The following is a 17952-nucleotide window of genomic DNA, read 5'->3' on the forward strand; positions in this document are numbered from 1 at the left end:
GAATTGCTAGAACATTTATGTATAGTGAACATGCAACTACATGAGTGTCGTGTTTAAATTTGGAATTATTCCGGGTTCATTTGGCATTTTTATGGATTAATTGAGTTTCTCGGCATTTAATTTGCGTAATTCAAATTTGAAGTACAAGAACATGCTCCAGTGCCCCAAAGTTTGTTGAAAAATCACATGTGTGTCTTTGGGTGAATTTATAGGTCCCATGCAAGAAATGGGAATGAAATTCAAACATCTGGGCCTCCTGGCTCGGTCGGGAACATTGAGAAACTTGGTTTTTAAATTCCTGGAAATTCAAAACTCGCCTGAAAATCATGAAACTTGGCATGGTGTCATTTCATGGAACCAACATGTTGTGGTAAAAAAATTGGCCGCATTTGGACAAGTTTTTGGTATAAGCTTCTTGCAAACCAGAGCTTCTCTCGAGAAGACTCGTGGTTCCCGAGGGGGGACGTTTCACGTTTGTGTTCGGAATGATATACGTTGCCTCCCCCTTACTTTTTTTCCAGAGGAAACATAGAACTATATGAGTGCCGCATTAAAATTTGGAATTATTCCGGGTTCGTTTGGACTTTCTTATACATCAATTGAATTTCTGGTCATTTAATATGCATAATTCAAATTTGAACTACAAGCACATGCTCCAATGCACCAAAGTTGGTTGAAAAATCACATGTGTGTCCTTGGGTGAATTTCCAGGTCCCATGGAAGAAATGGGAATGAAATTCAAACATCTGGGCATCATGGCTCGGCTAGAAAGATTGAGAAACTTGGTTTTTAAATTGATGTAAATCCAAAACACGCCTAAAAATCATGAAACTTGGCATGGTGTCATGACATGGCACCAACATGCAACGGCAATTTTTTGGCCGAATTGGCACAAGCTTTGGTATAAGCTTCTTGCAAACCGGAGGTTCTCTCAAGAAGGCTCGTGGTTCCGGGAGGAACATGTCACCTCCGTGTGTGAAATGACATACACGTAGACTACCTTCTCCCGCCTTAATTTGTTTTACACAGGCAGATTAGACCAAATGGAGGTATCATGCTAAATTTTAGAATTATTCCGGGTTCGTTTGGCCTTTTTTATACATTAATTGAATTTCTGGTCATTTAATGTGCATAATTCAAATTTGAACTACAAGCACATGCTCTAGTGCACCAAAGTTGGTTGAAAAATCACATGTGTGTCCTTGGGTGAATTTCTAGGTCCCATGCAAGAAATGGGAATGAAATTCAAACACTTGGGCGTCATGGCTCGGCCGGATAGATTGTGAAACTTGGTTTTTTAATTCATGTAAATCCAAAACACACCTGAAAATCATGAAACTTGGCATGGTATCATGACATGGCACCAACATGTTGCGGTAATTTTTTTGGCCGAATTGGGACAAGATTTGGTATAAGCTTCTTGCAAACCGGAGCTTCTCTAAACAAGACTCGTGGTTCTGAGAGGGAACATGTCACCTCCGTGTGTGAAACGGTGTACGTACACTGCCTTCTCCTGCCTTAATTTTTTTACACGGGCAGATTAGACCAAATAGAAGTATCATGCTAAATTATGGAATTATTCCGGGTTCGTTTGGACTTGTTTTTATACGTTAATTGAATTTCTAGGCATTTAATGTGCATAGTTCAAATTTGAACTACAAGCACATGCTCCAGTGCACCAAAGTTGGTTGAAAAATCACATGTGTGTCCTTGGGTGAATTTATAGGTCCCATACAAGAAATGGGAATGAAATTCAAATATCTGGGCGTCGTGGCTTGGCCAGAAAGATTGATAAACTTGGTTTTTTAATTCATGTAATATCCAACACATGCCTGAAAACCATGGAACTTGCCATGGTGTCATGACATGGCCCCAACATGCTGCGGCAATTTTTTTGGCCGAATTGGGACAAGCTTTGGTATAAGCTTCTTGCAAGCCGGAGCTTCTCTCAAGAAGGCTCGTGATTGCGAGAGGGAACGTGTCACCTCTGTGTGCGAAACGACATACGTACACAGCCTTCTCCTGCCTTAATTTGTTTATACAAGCAGATTAGACCAAATAGAAGTATCTTGCTAAATTTTGGAATTATTCCGGGTTCGTTTGGCCTTTTTTGTACATTAATTGAATTTCTGGGCATTTAATGTGCATAATTCAAATTTGAACTACAAGCACATGCTCCACTGCACCAAAGTTGATTGAAAAATCACATGTGTCCTTTGGTGAATTTCTAGGTCCCATGCAAGAAATGAGAATGAAATTCAAACATCTGGGCGTCGTGGCTCGGCCGGAAAGATTGAGAAACTTCGTTTTTCAATTCCTGTAAATCCAAAAGACGCCTGAAAATCATGAAACTTGGCATGGTGTCATGACATGGCACCAACATGCTGTGGTAATTTTTCTGTCCGATTTGCGAAGGCGCACACATTAAAAATTGACAAAGTCATTTTGGAACAAGTGTTGTCACATTACAAATCGGAAACACAACTATTATTGAAACCGTGGGCGTTCTACTTACCAATTACGTGCTGCCATGCATCCGTTTTTATTGGCTAGGAGGTGCCGTGCGGGGTAGCTATTTGAGTACGGGAGGCGTGCGATAAGACCCGTGCGCGTGCTCATTGGGAGGAGAGCCCTTTAACCTCTATCCGCCGCGCAACCTCCCTCCCAACGTCTCCATTAATGGTGCCCGAGCCCCTGTTTCACGGCGTGGCTATGTCTCACTGGACTGGGATTTGAGAGAGAAAAATAATAATCTGAAAAGAAAGTTTTGCACCGATCTTGATGTAAGATCCGACGGACCTGTATAGCATCGACTGCGACTTATAGCAAGCATGATGAATATAGGACGATGACAGTGGATAATAATTGTCTTACATATTTAGCGACATAATTAAAAAAAGCCACATGCGGCAACGCCCGAATACACAAGGGCAAACGAAGAAGGAAGACAACGATCTGGCTCGCTGATCTCTACTTTCTTGATGCGTTGCTGTACGCTGCGGGAACTAGTCTCCATAGCGAGCGGCGATGAGCTCTTTCCTGTCCTCAATATGCTGCTTGAGAGCATTCACGGATTCCTCCACCAGCCTTTTGCACTTCATGCACAACACACATTCTCGTCCATAAGTTTCTCGACGATGACGCTGGTCCTCTTCAACAAGGCACTGGTCTCCTCCTGCTGCTCTGCACTTCCGTTGATCTTTGCCCTCAGCAGGTCATGCTCGGCCTGGAGCTTCTCATTGCTCTCCCTTAGTTGCCGGATGACGCAGGTAGCCTGTTCAAACAAGGCTTTCATGTCGTCCTGCAACCTCGCCCAACCAGAGATCTGATCCATCTGGCTATGGACGGTCGCATGCATGCGCCTGTAAGAGTCCTCGCCTACCCGTGAGACATTTTCCCAGGCCGCAGCGGTGCGGGAGGACATCTCAGCTGCTTCCGCGGCGCAGCCTCACCAGTCTGCTGCATCGACAGCGCGGCGGGACCTCCATGCTGCTTCGGCGGCGCGGCGGGACATGTTGGCTACTTTTGCGGCGAGGCGGGACATCTCTCGTGCTTCCACTTCCATGCTCGCCTCTCCCTGGTGGCAATCTCTCGACCCAGAACTCACGCTGGCCATGGCAGACGGAAGGGAACAATGATGAATGACTTGTTTGTTCTTTGTGGATGAGGAGTTGACGAGGAATGTGCAATCATCTTGGAGTAGTAGTATTTATAACCGAGTACTAATATCCTCCTAAGTGGGAAACCATTTAGGTTTTGATTGGTGTGAACGGGTTTGCAATTTGAAAGGTGACGGGACGCATGCTCAAAATTTATTGACGGTTCTATAATTTCTACGTTCGGCACTATTCCTGGATGGCGTAACATGGGTACGCTTTCTCGGCCGCGTACGTGGCGTTTGGTGCACTGCAATAGGCAATGTCAGCACATGTCTTGTTCCAAGAACCGTGCGCGCTCGTTATTACCATCGCGCACGCTTCTTTTAATTAGATTGTGTGCCCGTCTAGCGCGCACACATTGATCTGTCTAACTGTTTCGGTTTGTTGTGGCTAATCGCAAACATTTCATCCATGTGAAGTGTATGCCATCAATCGCACACACCTTTGATCTGGCTGACCGTTTCTGTTCTGTTGCCTAATCGCAAACAGTTAATCCTTCTTAAGCGCATGCCCTCAATTGCACACACCTTTATCTAGCTGTTCGTTTTTGTTGTTCCGCCTCATCACAAACAGTTAATCCGATTGAACTGTATGCCGTATATCGCACACGCCTTCATCTGGCTGCCCGTTTTTGTTCTTCTTCCTCATCGCAAATAGTTCATTGAACTGAACTGTATGCCGTGCATCGCACACGCAACTAAAATCTGAACCGTGTTTGATGCATCCATCATCGCAAACGTTTTGCTCCTTTTTGACGGGGTTTTACACCACCGTTTGCGATTATTGCATCGCACATAGTTTCGTCGAAGGGTCTCTGATCGTAGTGTCACGTTAGCAGCATCCTGCAGTAGTGAGCCTAACTGGCCACATAGCCCCTCACCCCTTGGTCTCATCCTGGCTATCTGGACGACCCAACGGCGGCTGAGGTATGTGCGGGGCCAGGCCCTGCCGACGAAGAACGCTAAGGCGTACTCTCACATCTCCTCTCTGAAAGCTGTTCGTACGTCAAGGGGGACTCCTGAGCATCGCGTCTCAGGAGCCTAACTGGCCACGTAGCCCCTTACCCCTTGGTCTCGTCCTGGCTATCCGGACGACCCAATGGCGGATGAGGTATGCGCGGGGTCGGGCCCTGCCGACGTAGAACGCTAAAGCAAACGGAAAAGCGATCGTGAAACTCTAGCAAATTATAACAAAACATATTGTTTCGCAAGAGCACCGAGCATGAGTTCTTACGCCTCCGTGAGGCATGATACATGTTGCAGAATAAAACCAGGGAGAAACACTACCATGAAGCCTCTTTTTCAGCCTTGGACGCCGTCGTCGCCCGCCTTGGGAGCCCCGTCGTCGATGATGTCGCCGTTGTCCTTGCTTTCAGCCCCAGCCACGGGGCCGACGGCGAGGAACTTCTTCAGCAGGGCCTCCACCTGACCCTTCATGGCTTCAGCAGCAGTAGCGCAGGACGCAGGGTCCACGGGCTCGAGCAGGGCGCCGAAGTCGAAGTTGGTGTCCCGAAGATAGAGGTGGCTGAAGACGCGCGTCAGGGCTGAGGAAGAGAGTATGCGGGCCTCCCCCTCCACCATGGGGCCGAACCCGACGACGACGCTCTCGAGCGCTTCTACGAGCTCAGGGAGCAGAGCAGCAGGGCCCTGCTCTAGGGTCGCCGCTGGCTCCTGGTGCTAGCTCCCGAAGAGCTCATGCAGCGCGTTGCGGGACCTCGCCTCAAGGTAGACGAAGGCATTGCGCTCCATGGTGGCCGCCTCCTCGGCCTTGGTGAGGGACGCCTGGGCCACTTCCACCTCCTCCTTCACCTTCGCCAGGCGACTGCGCTCCATGGCCTGCTCCTGGGCTGCCTACTCCAACTCAGCATCGCGGTCGGCAATCGCAGCCTCTTAGGCCTTGAGCTCCTCCTCCCGCACCTTGAGCTGATTGGCCTGGGTGGCCTGCTGATCCCGAAGGGTCTTCAGCTCGGCCTCCACCACACGACACCGCTCCTGCGTGTCCTTGGCTTCCTTCAGCACCATGTCACGTTCGGCCGCGGCTAAGCCGACCACCCTGTGGTCCTCCTCGGTGGATGCCACAGCTTGGCCCCAGGCCGTCCAGACAGACGCATCGGCCCGGAGCCACCCCGAGACCAGCTCTAGGCGCCCCGATTCCCTGCGCCGGTCCGGACCCTAAAGATCATCCTGGAGCTGGTCCAGAATGGACCAGGCCTCCTCCAGGGCTCCAGACGCGGCATAAGCACTATGGCTCGACGGCGTGGTGGAAGGAAGAAGAGGCGCTGCCGGCACCAAGACCGGCGGAGCAGCAGCAGCAGATAGGACCGGGGGCCTTGGGTCCCCAGCAAGCGAGTCGGGGATAGGCGCCTCCAGGGTCAGCTTTGCCGCGGGAGCCGTTTCCTCCTGAGGCTGGGCCCCAGAGTTTCGGGAGGGCAGCACTGCTGCAGGAGTGACAGGAGCTACTGCGCCCCTCTGCGCTGGAGCCGCGGCGACCACAACAACGCGCTTGGCCTTGGCGGCCTCAGCAATCCCCTTCTTATTCTTCGACCGGCTGCGGCCTGACATCAAATGAAGACATTAAGCACTAAACCGAAATCTAAGAGCAAGGGGAAGGAGGAGCACTCACCGGTCCATGGTGACGTAGTTCCTCTTTAGGCCCATATGCGCGAGCTTCACGGGCGCGGGCGGCGCTGCATTCTTGGGAGCGGGCGAGCACGTGGCCGGCCCCGCGCTGGATGGTGGCAGCGAAGCAGGAGCGCTGCTCAGGGGAATCAGCATCGACCCGCCCCTCTTCGGGACCTCTCGCATCTGCTTCTTCGGAGGGGTCCCCTCGGATCTTGTGGTAACCCCCGCCGAGCGAGTCGACTCCCTGACCGGGTGCGCACCATCGTCGTCGTCGTCGGAGAGGTCGCGGAGGAGGTCACTTAGCCGTGGGGAGGAGCTCTCCCCCTCCTCCTCCCGGGTGGCTTCAGAGGAGAGGTCGCTAGAGGACACGTCCACCAGGGGACCCGCCGGCTGGGGAGGCTTTGTCGACACGAGCCCGCGCTCGTTGAAGACAGGCATGGTGGTGGCTATCCTCTCCCCGTCATCTCGGCGGTACAACGGGAGGTGGTCGTTTGGGGGGGCCGCCCTGGTCCTTTCCGAGCAAGGATTGCATAACTTTGCTTAATTCCTCGTCGGGCAGGCTGTCCGAACGCAGCCGGATCTTGTCTTCCGCGCCCCAAGCTTCCACATGGGGCGGGAGCGCTCCTGGAGCGGCGCTAGGCGCTGCGTCAAGAACTCCCTGACAATCATGGCCCTCGTCAGCTTCTCCTCCTTCAGGTCAGCCGTCATCTTCTTCAACAGCGATTGCGCCAAGGCGTCGGTGAGCTTCTCGTGAGACCACTGATACGTCTCCAACGTATCTATAATTTATGAAGCATTCATGCTATATTATTATCTGTTTTGGATGTTTAAGGGCTTTATTATACACTTTTATATTATTTTTGGGACTAACCTTTTAACCGGAGGCCCAGCCCAAATTGCTGTTTTCTTGCCTGTTTCAGTGTTTCGAAGAAAAGGAATATCAAACGGAGTCCAAACGGAATGAAACCTTCGGGAGAGTTATTTTTGGAACGGAAGCAATCCAGGAGACTTGGAGTGCACGTAAGGGAAGCAACGAGGAAGCCATGAGGCAGGGGGCGCGCCCTACCCCCATGGGCGCGCCCCCACCCTCGTGGGCCCCTCGTGGCTCCCCTGATCGACTTCTTTCGCCTATATATGTCCATATACCCTAAAAACTTTGGAGATCACAATAAATCGGGAGTTCCACCGCCGCAAGCCTCTGTAGCCACCAAAAACCAATCGGGACCCTGTTCCGGCACCCTGCCGGAGGGGGGGATCCCTCACCGGTGGCCATCTTCATCATCCCGTCGCTCTCCATGACGAGGAGGGAGTAGTTCACCCTCGGGGCTGAGGGTATGTACCAGTAGCTATGTGTTTGATCTCTCACTCTCTCTTGTTCTTGATTCGGCACGATCTTGATGTATCACGAGCTTTGCTATTATAGTTGGATCTTATGATGTTTCTCCCCCTCTACTCTCTTGTAATGGTGAGTTTTCCCTTTGAAGTTATCTGATCGGATTGAGTCTTTAAGGATTTGAGAATACTTGATGTATGTCTTGCCGTGCTTATCTGTGGTGACAATGGGATATTCACGTGATCTACTTGATGTATGTTTTGGTGATCAACTTGCGGGTTCAGTGAACTTATGCATAGGGGTTGGCACACGTTTTCGTCTTGACTCTCCGGTAGAAACTTTGGGGCACTCTTTGAAGTTCTTTGTGTTGGTTGAATAGATGAATCTGAGATTGTGTGATGCATATCGTATAATCATACCCACGGATACTTGAGGTGACATTGGAGTATCTAGGTGACATTAGGGTTTTGGTTGATTTGTGTCTTAAGGTGTTATTCTAATACGAACACTATGATAGATCGAACGGAAAGAATAGCTTCGTGCTATTTTACTACGGACTCTTGAATAGATCGATCAGAAAGGATAACTTTGAGGTGGTTTCGTACCCTACAATAATCTCTTCGTTTGTTCTCCGCTATTAGTGACTTTGGAGTGACTCTTTGTTGACTGTTGAGGGATAGTTATATGATCCAGTTATGTTATTATTGTTGAGAGAACTTGCACTAGTGAAAGTATGAACCTTAGGCCTTGTTTCCTAGCATTGCAATACCATTTGCGCTCACTTTTACCACTTGTTACCTTGCTGTTTTTATATTTTCAGATTACAAATACTCATATCTACCATCCATATTGCACTTGTATCGCCATCTCTTCGGCGAACTAGTGCACCTATACAATTTACCATTGTATTGGGTGTGTTGGGGACACAAGATACTCTTTGTTATTTGGTTGCAGGGTTGTTTGAGAGAGACCATCTTCATCCTATGCCTCCCATGGATTGATAAACCTTAGGTCATCCACTTGAGGGAAATTTGCTACTGTCCTACAAACCTCTGCACTTGGAGGCCCAACAACATATACAAGAAGAAGGTTGTGTAGTTGACATCAAGCTCTTTTCTGGCGCCGTTGCCGGGAAGGTGAGTGCTTGAAGGTATATCTTTAGATATTGCAATCGAATCTTTTTGTTTCTTGTTTTATCACTAGTTTAGTTTATAAAATAAAACTACAAACAAATGGATTTGAGTTTGCCTCATACACTTCGTCTTTTTAATATCTTTCGTGAGAATGATGGGATGGAAAATTGTGCTCAAGTGCTAGAAGAAGAAGTCTATAAAATGTTTGGCACTAAATCTTTGAATGATGAGCATGATTGCAATGTTGTTAGTATGAACTCTTTCAATATCCATAGTAGTAATTATGATTGCACTAGTCATGATGAAAATGTCTCTTATAAGCATGTCAACTTTTGTGGAGTGCATAGAGTTTGCACGTACACACCAAATAGAGAAAATAGATTTTGTAAGAGGCATAAGTATTTAGAAACTAAATGGTTGCAAGAGAGGCTAGATGTTTGTGCTGAAAATTTAAAATGTCTTCGCCGTACTTGTGAACTCTGCAATGGAAGTGGTCATTTAAATCTCCGATGCAAATTGTTTCATGATCGAATCGTGTCCAAAAATTGTGATGACTTTATTTCCCTTGCACATCATAATGAACTTAGCTTGCTCTTGGGTTATGAAGAAATGAAACGTGCAACTAAGCATATTCCAGAATTTCACCTTAAGAAATTTCTTGATATTGATCTAGAGGAAATTTATATGTATTGTGCGGTGAATTGCATTGAAAACCCTTATATTGCCAATTACATAAAGAAAAGAAAGCAAATAGAAGATGAAGAAAATACTAATGAAAGGGAAGAGACCTCCCAATATCCTCCTATTATTTCTTATGATGAATCAGGTAATGAGGAGGAACTTTCTATTCAACCAATCTCATCAATAAGGAGCTGAAAGAAGAGGGTTAAACCCACACATGATGTGAAGAATAAAAAGAAAAGACGGAGAAGCAAAGGTACAAAGGTATCTCTCACAAATGATGTTTCTCCTATTACTCATTGTGATGATGATAATTGCTATACTATTGGTGCTATCCATACTATTAATGATGAGAGTGATTATGCTTATGATATGAAAAGGCCCAAGCTAGGGGATACTATGTTTGATGAGAATGACATATATGAGAATATATTTGCTGCAATTAATGTTTGTCCGAAGCTTGGGGATGCTACGTTTAATGAAGATGATATTTTTAGCCTCCCAAGTTTTGATGAGCAAATTTATTATGATGATAGCATGCCTCCTATTCATGATGGTTATATTGATGAAAGTGGGTTTGGAAGAGTGTCAACTTTAGGAAGTAATGATCCTACTATTTTGGAGGGTGTTGAATCTTATTGTGATATTTATGAAAGTGGATTTGGAGAGGTCATGACTTTATTTAGTGATTAATCCACTATTTTGGAAGAGGTTTCAATTGATTATGATGAGAACAAAGTTGCTACTTACGATGATTATTATGATGAAACTTATGCTATAAAAAGTAGTGATGATTATATTTATAAAACTTGTCATGATTATGATTACCCTTTTTCTGAACATTACTCTTTTAATGTGGAAACAATTTATAGTATTCGAGTCTCTTATGATACTCTCACTATTCCGAATAAGAAGAATTTTGCTTATGTGGAGAGTAGTAAAATTTCTATGCAAGTAGATCATGAAAAGAATGCTTTAGGTGCTGGTTATATTGTTGAATTCATTCATGGTGCTACTGAAAATTATTATGAGGGAGGATCATATGCTTGTAGGAATTGCAATAATATCAAGTTTCCCCTCTATGTGCTTAAAATCTTGAAGTTATGCTTGTTTTGCCTTCCTATGCTAGTTGATTATTCTTCCCATAAGTTGTTTGCTCACAAAATCCCTATGCATAGGAAGTGGGTTAGACTTAAATGTGCTAGTCATATGCTTCATGATGCTCTCTTTATGTTTCAATTCTTATCTTTTGTTTGAGCATCATGGTCATCGTCATGCCTAGCTAGAAAGGCATTAAAGAAAAGCGCTTGTTGGGAGACAACCCAATATTTACCCTTACTGTTTTTGTGTGTCCACATGATTATGCTACTGTAGTAATCATGTTTTATAGCTTTTGTTTCAATAAAGTGCCAAGTAAGACCTTTAGGATAGCTTACGGTGATAGTTGTGTTGATCCTGCAGAAAATCAGAAACTTTGGCACCCAGTAAATTAGTTTTGTTAATTCACAGAAACGTGATTTTGATCTGATTCTTTTTGATATGGATTGGTACACAAATTTCTTAGGACTTCCTAATTTGGTAGAATTTTTGGAGTTACAGAAGTATTCGAATGATACAGATTACTACAGACTGTTCTGTTTTTGACAGATTCTGTTTTCTATGTGTTGTTTGCTTATTTTGATGAATCTATGAGTAGTATCGGAGGGTATGAACCATAGAGAAGTTGGAATACAGTAGATATTACACCAATATGAATTTAGAATGAGTTCACAACAGTACCTATGTGGTGATTTATTTTCTTATACTAACGGAGCTTACGAGTTTTCTGTTGAGTTTTGTGTTGTGAAGTTTTCAAGTTTTGGGTAAAGATTCGATGGACTATGGAATAACACTACCAGGGAAAACCTTATACACAGAAATTTAGTAGCAGCGCATGTTAAAAAAGCACGCTGGTGCTAAGTAGCAGTAGCGCGCTGATGTAAACCGCGGTACAGATACATTTGTAGCAGTAGCGCGCCAGAAGATAAAGGCGCTACTACTAAAATTCCCACGGCTTTGCCGATAGGCTACACATAGTAGTAGCGATCTACGTCAAACCGCGCTACCGCTAGTATCTTTGTAGCAGCGCGTTTACGCTGACAAGCGCTACTGGTAAAGGAAATAAAATAAAATTAAAAGCAAATAGAAAAGTAAATGAATATGAAAGAAATAGAAAAAGGTGAAAGGAAAAAAAATAAAATGTAAAGAAAAATAAATGAAGAAGGGGAAAAAGAGAAAGGAATAGCAGCAACGCGTATAGGGAAACACGCTGTAGCTAGCTTAGCAGTAGCGCTCTTCCTGGAACGCGCTACTGCTACTTTTGACTTAACCGCGCGGTTCGTTCTCCCCACGGCCACTTCCCCCAAATCCCAACTCCCTCCGCGCTGTCGCCGCCGCTGTCGCCCATCGGCCGCCGCGCGCTCTCTCGTCGCTCTCCGCACACCCTGGACGCCGCCCCGACCCCGGATTCGACGCCGCCCCCGACCCCGCCCCCGACCTCGACGCCGCCCTCCGCCGCGCGGCCGTGCCCCGACCCCGACCTCGACGCCGCCGCACCCTCCGTCGCCGCGCACCCGAGGTGAGCACGCCTGCTCCTCCCCCTCCCCTATCTCTGCCTAGGTTCTTCAAATATTAATTTCATCAAATTAGTTAGGGTTCATCTAGGGGTGGAAAGGAATCGGATGCGGATTGGATAGTGGTCAAATTAGTTAGGGTTCATCTAGGGGTGGAAAGGATACGGATGCGGCTCGGATGTTTTCTTGATACGAATGCGAATTCCGTTCTCATATTGCTTAAGTGTATTAGTCAATAGCTATGTGACATGAAGTATTCAGCTTGTGATAAATAGGTTTATGAATAAACTCTATTGTAATGCATAATAATTTCTAAGATTAATCATAAAACGAGTAAAATTTGACCATTATTTGACTTTTAAGTTGGATAATTGGAATATCCGATCAAATACGAATATCGGATATTTCGGATTATCCGCTACCACTTTCCACCCCTAGGTTCATCAAATTAGATGGTAATTTGGGCAGTAGTTCCTAGGTACTAATTAGTTAGTAAGAACTAGGTACTAATTTTTATTTACAGTAATTTTATTTATAGTAATTTTATTTTTATTTATAGTAGTTCTCGCATCGACGTCGACGATGCCTATCCCGCATCCTCGTCGTCGAGTCGGCGGAGGACACCTGCGTCACCAGATGGGCCATGTCCGGGACTGGGCTCCGCCGGGGTGGTACTGGGAGGCGCTACCTACCGGGGGGCGCAGGTTGGTGAGGAGCCAGCCTGTCGTTGACCCGAACCTTCTTTGGTGGCGGTCGCGTGGGCCAGTGACGGTGAGGAGGACACGCACGTCCGTTGCTACTTGTTTGCGTTGGAGCACAGGTTCTCCAATACCTGGCAAGTTCTCCAGGGATCTCATTGGAGCTATGATCCTGTGATGGTTCCTTCTCTGTGGGTGTCCACCGCCCGCGCCGATACCCGTCGTGAGCTAGGGTTTTAGTTGTATTAGTGATGTTATATGTATGATACTATTCGGGATGTATTAGTGATAATATTCGATGATGTACGGACGCATGAGATGATTTACTTTTGCTTATTGAATGCATGCTAATTTGAGTCCTATAAGATATTTGAAATGTATATCTTGTGTTTTTCAAATAGGATATGTGCTTGCCCAAGTGGCCAGTCATGTTTGCAGGTTACACCTCCGAGTGGCCTATGTTTTGCCGGAGTGTTGATTCATTTCCGTTCCGGCAAATTTCAGGCGCTCGATATGTCCTATTTTAGCAAAGGTCATGCCGGATTTTTCCGTGAATTTTGGCATGACTAGTAGGAAATATCGAGTGCCCCGGATTTGTGTGTTGAGTATCCTGGTAGTTATCTTCGATCGATTTTCAATTAATGTTTCAACTATGAACATAGGAAATGTCTGACGACGAAAAGGATTTCGGTATTTGCAAATACTGCGAAGACGAGCGCGGCCTGTGCGACGGAATCTTCCTAGATGATGATAGGCGCTTCAACATCAAGCTGGATGTGAACTTCGAAGTGGATACAGTAAGTCACAACGACAAGTCTTTTTTCGTAATTAAGCATGACATCTGCTTCATTTGCTTCAACTTATAATTTAATTTTTTTACTATTCTACTAGCGTATCCCCTGCCATGCAAGAGTTTTTGTATTGGATAAGATAGGTTTCAGTCATACTATGGAGGTAAAGAAAGTTTACTTGAAGACCGAGCATGGTTATATTTTCCACGCAAAATTATACAACGCAGAAGACTACACCTATTTTGGATGCAAAACATGGCGAGCACTATGCAAGACTTATGCATTTGAGCCTGATATGGTTATCACCTTTGATATTCGTCCGGAAGATGATATTGAAGGTAATACCGACATCTGGGTCGATGTGCAGACGCCTCCAGTCATACCATCATGTGAGTTTCTCGACCATATTTATGTCTTTGAAATTGTTTATTCAAAAATAGTGGACAACTAATTTCTATTGTTAGCTTATTTCCATTCAAGCAAACATGTCCAGCGCTTGGTAGACAGGACCACCTACTGTCCCGGGGCTGAACTAAACTGCGAGGAGCTTAGTCATTATGTTTCATGGCTTGAGGATCTTGATACTGTCAAGACAATTTTCTTCCTGCATTTAGAAATGTTAGTACCGAAAACGTGCGACCAATAGTGTTCGTAATGAACCACGGTCACATCTATTTCGGAAGGATGGTAAGATTTTTACTATTTGTCCTAAGTGCATCTTTTCCATACATTATTTTTTAAGCTAAACTTCATTGCTAAGTATGTTACCATACGATGTTCTTCAACAGGGACTCCCGATGAATGTTGTGCCTTATGGGATCGAGACTACAGGTACCATGAGTATTATTAGATTGCGGCCAAGATATCCTACAGAGCAGTTAAGTGCATTCAGGATTTCTAAAAGAGACGAATGCTTAATAGTGAAAGACTGGACCAAAATTGTGAACGATCGCAGACAAGTAATAGGGGGAAGCAAGCAGAAGCGCAGCCCACGATTAGGAGACAGATTCATCTGCATGCTCCAACTTGATAGAGGAGGAGAGCTACACATGTTTTATGTTATTTTACCTGAGAGAGAGCAACATGAGTGATTAGCTAGTTAGAAATGAGTTTGAAGATGATGATGTGCTACACTATGACTATGATGATTAAATAGCTAGTGTTGGTGGTAATGACTATGATGATGATTATTAGCTAGTGTTAGTGGTGATTATATAGCTACCGCATCTAGTGTTGGTGGTGATTAGCTAGCTAGAATGAGTTTGAAGATGATTATGTGCTACACTATGACTATGGTGATTAAATAAATACTGTTGGTGCTAATGACTATGATGATGATTAAATAGCTTGTGCTGGCGGATTAGATTCAAGTGGAGGCAACATGTGGTGCACATCGAAAGTACTACTAGTCCAAACTAGATCTAGTTTGGATTAGTAGTATACTTTTGACATGCACTACATATTGCCTCCACTTGAACCTAATCCACCTTCATTTGACACACTGTTATGGACATAATGATATATACCTCATAATTGGTATTGTACCAAAATTTGTATAACGGCGTATAAATACGCTAAAAAAGAATACTAGTAGCGATGGATAGTAAACACGCTGCAACTAGCTATATTAGCAGCAGCACGGGGTAGAACAAGCGCTGCCGCTATGTGTCTTAGCAATAGCGTGTGTAGCACGCGCTACTGCTAAGTAATAGCTGTAGCGCCTTATTAGTAGCGCGGCGTCAAGCGCTACTAGTGGGCATTAAACCCGCGCTACTACTAGGGTTTTCCCTATTAGTGTAAGGAGTGGCAAGAGCCTAAGCTTGGGGATGCCCAAGGCACACCAAGGTAATATTCAAGGACAACCAAGAGCCTAAGTGTCGTGGTGGGCGCACGGCAGATGCCATGGGATGGCTAAAGAGAGGAGGAGCCTCGAGGGCGCTGGTGGGCTCCAGAGGAGAGGTTGGTATGAGCGGGCGCGGGACGCCGGACATACCCATGTTCGGGGCTCTCCGGAGAGATAACACCCCTAGTCCTGCCGAGTGTAGTTTGATGTTCGGTAGTACAATGTTGCTCCTAGAGCTGTATGGAGGAGGAAGGGAAGCTGGCCAAGGCTTAGGCCGCTCCTTCTCTCCGGGTGGATGCTGCTGTTTGGTGGCTGGTTCTTCTCTATGCTCTGTTGCTGCTTACTTGCTCTACCTCGCTTCGCCCGTATATGCGTGGGCTCCTGGGGGGTTTTATAGACCAACCCCTCAGGGGTACAATGGTAACGTTACACATCGGTGGGTCTGGGTTGTCGGCGTCCGGGGACCCGGGCTGGGACCCACTGGGGGCCTGTGGTTTGCCGGGTTCCCCTAGGTGCGGGCCCTGCATGCCTAGGGGGACTGTGCGCCGTCTTGTCGATCGTCAGGGCGTGGCCGAGTCGAGTCATGTACAGTGGCGCTCCGACAGGTTGCCGCTTGATGTCGTCAGCGGTGAGGGCGGGGGCACTGTAGCCACGCCAGCCCTGGTCAGCGGGTAGGTGAGGGGCACTGTTGCCACGCTCCGGCTGACCAGAGGCATGGGTGAGGCACTGTGGCCTTGGTCATCGGCTGCTGAAGACTCGTCCCATCGTACGGCCTGGATGGGACGGGAGCTGACCCGTGGCTGGATTGCGGAGCACGCCACGGGTGGAACTGTCTTGTTGAGGAAGCTCTGGTTGTGCCGGGTTCGGCTGTCTTGTGCTAGTTGTTGAGGCCGAGTCGACACGTCTTGCCGGGTTGGATAGTTTGGCCGGGTTCTGGGGCTTGGCCGGGTCGAGCGTCCCGGCCAAGCGCGTGCCGGCTTGAGGGGCGATGCTGGCCCCATCGTTTTTTAAAAGGATCCGGGTTCCGTTGCCCGCCCGGGGTTCATCCCCCCGACAGTAGTACCCGAAGCTGTGAAGGTCCGCCGTCTTTAGATGAGTGGGCCTTCGTAGTTTCCCCCTTAAGCAAGGCAGACTCTGCGAGCGCCGGGTCCGGCAACACCCACTGTGTGCCGGTTTTCTCAGAAACCGGGTCGTGGCATCCCGGCGATGGCGGGAACCGAGGAGTCCGTCGAATCTTGGGGCAATCCCTCGGGCTTCGCGCGAGCGCCACGTGGTGCCCGGAAGTCGGAGGGGCCTGAGAGGCCACGCGCGTGACAGGACTGGGCGGCGGGCCGGGGCCCGCCGCCGCACGCCCTTGGCCTGCGCGCGCGGATTTATTGCGGCGTATGGGGGTCGGTTGCTCTTCCCCGGGCAATTACTGCGTGTGTACGTGCACACTTATTGCGGGGTAGTGGAAAGGGCGAGTGCAGACGATCCCACTCCCCCACGTTCAAACTGAGGGTTATAAATCGGGGGGCAGGGGGTGGCGGACATCATTATCGCTCGCGCCCTCCTGCCCCTTTGCTCTTGCTCTGCTCTTTACAACCGACGCACTGCGGCGCCCGCTGCCCCGAGCAGGACTTTGCCATCGTCCATCTTCTTTCTCCTTTTCCTTCTTTCGTCCATGGCACTGTCGTCGGGCTTTCGATGGGCTCGAATGTCACCACCGAAGACGTCGCCCATCTTCGCGCGTCGTGGCGCTTGCCACGGGAGACGGATGTCGCCGTCCGTCTGCCGCGCGGCGAGAGAGGCCGCAACCCGAGGAGTCGGAGTGCGTGGTCTTCCTCACGCACTTCGAGCGTGGTTTCGGGCTGCCGGCGAGCACCTTCTTCTGCATGTTCCTGGAGTTCTTCGGGCTCCAGCCGCATCATCTTGGCGCCGGCGCCATCGTCCAGCTTTCCGGCTTCGTCACCCTCTGCGAGGGGTACTTGGGGGTCGAGCCCATGATCGACCTCTGGGCGCGCTTCTTCTCCCTGAAGCAGCAGGGCCCGTCGGCAGGAGAGTTCACCGACTGCGGCGCCGCCGTCATCCCGAAGCAGTCGGGACGGACTTCCCCAAGATCCCGCTGGAGGATTCTGCCAAGAAATGGCAGAAATCCTTCTTTTACGTCCGCAACTTGGGTGCGGACCGCATCAATCTTCCGGCCTTCGCCATCGCGCTACCGCGGGCGAAGATGAACTGGGGCTACTCCCCCAGGCGCCCGTCGCAGGAGATCCTCATTCTCTGCGAGCGGGTGACGGTGATGAGGACGCGGGAGGGGCTCACCGGCAACGATCTCATCGCCGCGTTCATCATGCGCCGGGTTCTCCCGCTGCAGAGGCGCTCCTGCCTCATCGGCGAGATGGCCGGTCTACAAGATCCCAACCGCATGGGGTCGACGCGGCTGAAGGCGGAGCAGATCGCGCGCCGAGTGAACGACATCTCCAAGGCCAACTTTGGGGAGGACTGGCGGTTCGGCAAGGTGCCGTACAGCGAGTCGAATCCGGCGCCACAGGTGAGCGTCTGGTCGCCTTACTTTGCTGCTGCGCACCTCTTTGTCCGT

Source organism: Aegilops tauschii, chromosome 7 (genome assembly GCF_002575655.3).
Source record: "Aegilops tauschii subsp. strangulata cultivar AL8/78 chromosome 7, Aet v6.0, whole genome shotgun sequence".
NCBI classification, from domain to species: domain Eukaryota; kingdom Viridiplantae; phylum Streptophyta; class Magnoliopsida; order Poales; family Poaceae; genus Aegilops; species Aegilops tauschii.